Source organism: Montipora foliosa, chromosome 4, assembly GCF_036669935.1.
Source record: "Montipora foliosa isolate CH-2021 chromosome 4, ASM3666993v2, whole genome shotgun sequence".
Lineage (NCBI taxonomy): Eukaryota > Metazoa > Cnidaria > Anthozoa > Scleractinia > Acroporidae > Montipora > Montipora foliosa.
This window is the reverse complement of record NC_090872.1, coordinates 9806527-9811719: the sequence shown is the minus strand read 5'-3', so window position 1 is coordinate 9811719 and position 5193 is coordinate 9806527. Positions and strand designations below refer to the sequence as shown.

Sequence of the window (5193 nt, the reverse complement as noted above, 5' to 3'; positions counted from 1 at the left end):
CATCTGTAAAGTTTTTGACGTCATCAATTTTTGAACAAAAACTTGAATATCTCGAAAACGATATTTCCAAAATAGAAAACACCATTCTTCATCATTTCTAAAAGGTCTTTAAAATAAGCAAAAGATATTTTTACTTCACAGGAACTTTCAGAAATCACGGTGGCTACGGCGACGACAATGCCAGAAGACAATGATATCATTGGTTAAAATAGAAGAAGTACTCGTGCGTCACGCATTTTAGCACACAATTGCAGTATTGTGGATAACAATGACGTGAAATCACCAAATTTGAGGTTCTCCGTCTTTTGATCATGAGAGCCATGATAAACCTCGGCTAAAAAAATGGCCATTCTCGCTTTCTATTAAACACAACTGATCATGAGTGCGTGGACTTTTTTAATCTTTAAATTAATTGCTTTTAGACAATCGTTGTCAGTTCTAAGAGCTGAAATTTGTCAATTTGAAAATAGCTCTTCCTTATATACATATGAAAATGGACGTCCGCCTTTAATTTAATTTTCAAATAAATAATTTACAATCGTCACTAATTCGAGTTCGAAGTTCCATTAAGAAAAAAGGTATCCACTCCTTCTCAAAGAATGTACGATTCTAATAAATAATCTGGAGAAAATTCATCTAAAACATTGTACAAAATAAGTCGAAAATAAAGTCTTCATATTTTTTTAAATCGCCAACGTAAGGCTTTAACTAACTGCAGATTCTTCTGTGACCGTATGTCATAAATGAAGGGTATCTAAGAGAGTGTTTATAGTTTGTGTTTTAAAGGAGTCCCAGTTCCCTTGATCTTGCATCTTCTGTTCCAGTTTAGCCTGACTTGGGTACGGAGGAATCTAAGAAAAGATTGACTACACTGTTAGAAGTCTTCTGTTAAAGCCAAGAGTTCGCGATTAAAACTGAACTAACAGGAAGTCGTACGCTGCCCTCTAATCCGTCATTTCGTTGAATGAACAAGGGTGCGTTCGATTGACCCTATTCCGGAATAAGAATACGTGGAGTGATGAGTTAATACGGTACGTCTCACGTTTTGAAGCAACAAGAATAAATATATGTTTAAAATAACATTTATCAAGTGTCAAATTTAATGTAAATCTCCGTAAAAAGGAAGGATTTATAACCTCTATTCCCTGTATGCCTATTCCGGAATACGGTTAATAGAACGCACAGGCTAAACTGACAACCGGATTAGGTAGTTGAATCTCAAGTAAGGAACGGGAAGCAGTCGGCTAAAATTTTCCCAAACTAAGCTGTAGCGCGACTTGCTCTGTAGAAGAAATAGTCCGCGACAACACTGTTCGCAGGGGAAAGAATAGATGGGGCATTTTGTACCCGCCTCAAATTCTCTGGCACGAAGTCCTCTGCGACGAAAAATCGTTTTTAGCTAAGCGAGCGTGAAAGCCATCGACGTTGATCACGTCACTTCACAGACGATATTTTGAGGCACAAGCATAACGCCCGTTTCTTGGTTTTGGTTTCGGCTCCTTCGCAGCCGTTTTTGCGATGTTACGCAAAAAAAGGGCCGCGAAAGAGATTATTTCGGCCGCGACATCATGTGAAATAATTCCGTACATGGACTAACCTGATTTCGAAGTTTTCGTAACATGGCCTCGTTTGCGTGCTGAAGAAACCAACTGTTCTTGATCAGCACACATTCGGCGCCATTGCTTACCTGAAAAAGCACAATCAAAATATTTTGTTAATTATTCTGAGTAACTGCTTATTTTGTCAACTAAATTTCAATCTCACAGTAGAAATGCTCTTGCTTTTTCTTTGTCTTTACATGCGAGGTTAAACTGGCAGTATGTGCGGGCAGGTAGGATTATCATGGTCAAAATTCACTGAATTTTAACTTTCCGTTTTTTTTTATTGTGAAGGATACTACAAGCTATATTGTCGCAAAGGCCCGTTTCAAACGTCGAACTTTACATGTTCCGAATCTAATGCAAATGAGCGAAGGCAATAGATTTTTCTCATTTTCCTTAGATTCGGCACATGTAAAGCTCAACGTTTGAATCGGGCCAAAGAGCCCGACATACTTATGTTTCGTCCCTATCAAGAGAGTAGTTGGAGATTTCGACACAGCCTCATGACCAAACATTGCGTTTTCACAAAAAAAATGGCGATTACGGCTCTCTAAACATAAGCCTACTTCCTTATGCAAGTTTTACATACCAAATGACATTTTACAGCAGGATTGTCAAAAAGTATCGTTGATAGACCCTGGAAAGAGAAAAGGAAACAAGCAAATGTACATAAGCGCCGGAGATTGAAAAATGTCGTTGTAAACTTGCTCTTATTAATACTGTTAATTGCCCGATGCGGAAAATACCATAATACTCTTTGTTTTGCCCCCAAATTTTGGAGTCGTGTCGTACCTCATTGAATGGACTTCAGGATTGGCCAAAAAACAATAGAACAAACAAAGATAACAAATGGATTTGGCACAGAAAACAATAGGAAGTTCACTATACAGCCAATGAAATATAGTGTTTAACAAAAGGTACGTCCCTACCCAAATTTTGAATAAGCATTGTTCTTGTTTCTCTAGGGACTTACTATGGTCCCAAGAGAATTTTAAAACAATGCTTATTCACAATTTGGGTGGACAAACAAGGAGTATTATGGTATTTTCCACTTCGGTCAATAGGCCTAATTCACGATAGCCGCCATGTTGGTTTTCAAATTGCCATGTGTTATGCTGGGGGGCAAACATTGAAAAAAAGGCAAATTGCGGAAAATCGGCTCGTCGAAATATTAAAATAACATTGCTAAAAGTACATTTTAGAATTTAGAATTAAATAACTTTTATAATAATTTTATACCTTTGCCTTTGACATTTTGACTTTCTACTTTGTTATCTGCTCATTTTTCACTAAAAAAACATCGAAGTAACTTGTGCAATCATTCTATTTTACTACTTAGGTGATAAACATTCAGTGAATGTGAAACAAATCATCTGTGTGACTAAGACGTTCGTTATAACCTCTCGAACTTGTGTTGTTTGCCCCCTCACAAGTGTGTAGCTAATTTGCATGATAATAGCAGATCCAACATGGCGGACATCGTGAATAGAGTCTATTGAGATAGATCCTCTTATCTTCACCGATCTATGTGGGTCCAGCAAACGAAAAAAGCTAGGATAAATGAAAGTTTCTTTTTAAAGCTGTCTAATTAACAATTAGACACGTAGCCCGCAAGGGCTACGGGTCAATAGCCCATGAGGCGAAGCCGAATGGGTTATTGACCCGTGGCCCTTGAGGGCGAAGGGTCTAATTGTTTTAGTATCACCCAGCTAGTCGGACAAAAAAGGCAATAATAAAGTTAGCAAATGCAAGTTAAAGAACAATTTATTTGGGAATAAAATGAAAAAAGCGTCACGCTTTTCGCTACTCGAGGACTATTAACAATAGTCCTCTAGTAGCGTAGCCAATCAAAATGCAGGTTTTGCATTAGTCCACTAGTTGGGTGATACTAAATTAATATAACCTGGTAACAATCCACGAAACTAGGAGTACGTAAACAAATCATTATCTAACTCTTACTAACCGAGTTCGAGGTACGGACCGAGTTTTTTCCCCGTTGATTTATTGCCCAAGCAAGAAGCGCACGCGACATAAATCAACAGGTAAAAACGAGGATCCGTAACTTACAGGACGGGCCGGGAAAACGAGGTTAAAGACAAAGACGCGCTATAAAAGGGGTCGCTTCACGCACTGCTTTTGTTCGAATTCATTCAAGCACAACTGATTAATTATCCAAGATAGTGATCAACAAACAGCAACACAGAGGTGGAAGCCTCTAAGATATTTTTAGCGCGAGAAAAAGAGACTGGGGATCAAAAAAAGAACGGCAGATAACATTTTATGGCATATATTACGGACACATCGACATAAGGAGGTTTTCTATTGCACAAATTAGTGTTAACGTTTGATTGATACATCATTTGCATGAGCCTAAGGCACCGCGCCTTCTATAGTGCGTTTTCGTGTTTCATAAGATATTTATTATATCTCTTGAGGTAACAAGGCGCGCGGGAAAGGAAACTAGTTGAAGGCCATCGGGACGTTCAACTGCCACAAATGATTGGCATGTGTAAAAATCTGAAAAAGACAATAATCCTATTGGCTTTTTGAAATGGTTGCTTGCAAGATTAAAACAATTTGACAAGATTGTTTCACGTAAAGAACATGAAAAACTTACTAGAAAATGTCGCACCAAAATTTCAAATTTAGCGGGCCGTACTGAAGAATAGGGTCCGCAAAATTAGCCAATCAAAGCTCGGGCGTACTATCTGAAAGGCATTATCATGATCATGAAGTGTATTAGCCTCGCGTAGCGTAGCAACTTGGGAGAAGTCTCGCGGATAAATTACCGAACTAAAGCGTTCTCTTCTTACAAAAGGAAATATGGACAAACGCAACAAACGGGACGGGAGAGACTGGGGAGGCGGCCCCTTTCACTAGTTAAGAGCAACCCTACGAAAGTGGCAAGTAAAACTTGTTGAGCGGAGTTCTTTGTTCTCTTTGAGCGCATCGGACAAACTTACAAACTGATCTTTAGGTTTGAGTAACTCTATCTGCACAACAACTTGCTCTGCTTTCTGATCTGGATCAGGGGTCCCGTTTTCGTTGTCGTTCTGAAAACACAAGGATAAAGCAATGATGACTTCATTGTTATGGTCTGGGGGAGCAGAGGGGCATTCTGTTTGCGCGTGCGCCAATTTGAGATCTCTCAGTGAGCGTATCAGCTGGCCCGCCATAAGCAACAACCAAAATAATGGCGGCCGATGGCGGTCTCCGTGGCGAAAAGTTTCGAGTTCGCGTCGTTATCTGTGTCGTTTATCTTCCCTGTCTTACGTGAAGACGGTGTCAAAAGATCGATAGACGGTTGGGCTGTTTATGGCAAAAAGTCACAGCAAAGTATTTTCGAATAATAAGGGGAAACCATAATTTATAAAGTTGATTTGGTGTGGAAGGATAAGGATACAGGATACAGCAATGATGGCCTCAAATGGAGCCCGCAATTCATGGTCAGGTTATGGTCTGGGGGTCGTTTCTCAAAAATCCCGAAACTTTTCAGGCGTATTTCGGGTGATATAAAACGCCTTGTATCTTCGAAAGGACGACGTTTCAAGTCATGTAACTTAACATGTACAATTGTTTTGTTTTCTCTGGG

General features: G+C 39.3%; 1 long non-coding RNA gene across 1 annotated transcript in view; it reads right to left on the bottom strand.

Annotated features, from left to right (window-relative positions):
* Positions 1–2182: 2182 nt before the first annotated feature.
* The window catches only part of LOC137998944 (uncharacterized), a 3261-nt gene continuing 250 nt past the window's right edge, over positions 2183–5193 (bottom strand). Inside the window, exons 2-3 of the long non-coding RNA XR_011122851.1 lie at positions 4565–4654; positions 2183–2238 (exon numbers count right to left, since the gene is read on the bottom strand). This is a non-coding gene — a long non-coding RNA (uncharacterized lncRNA). The remainder of the gene's footprint in view (positions 2239–4564; positions 4655–5193) is intronic.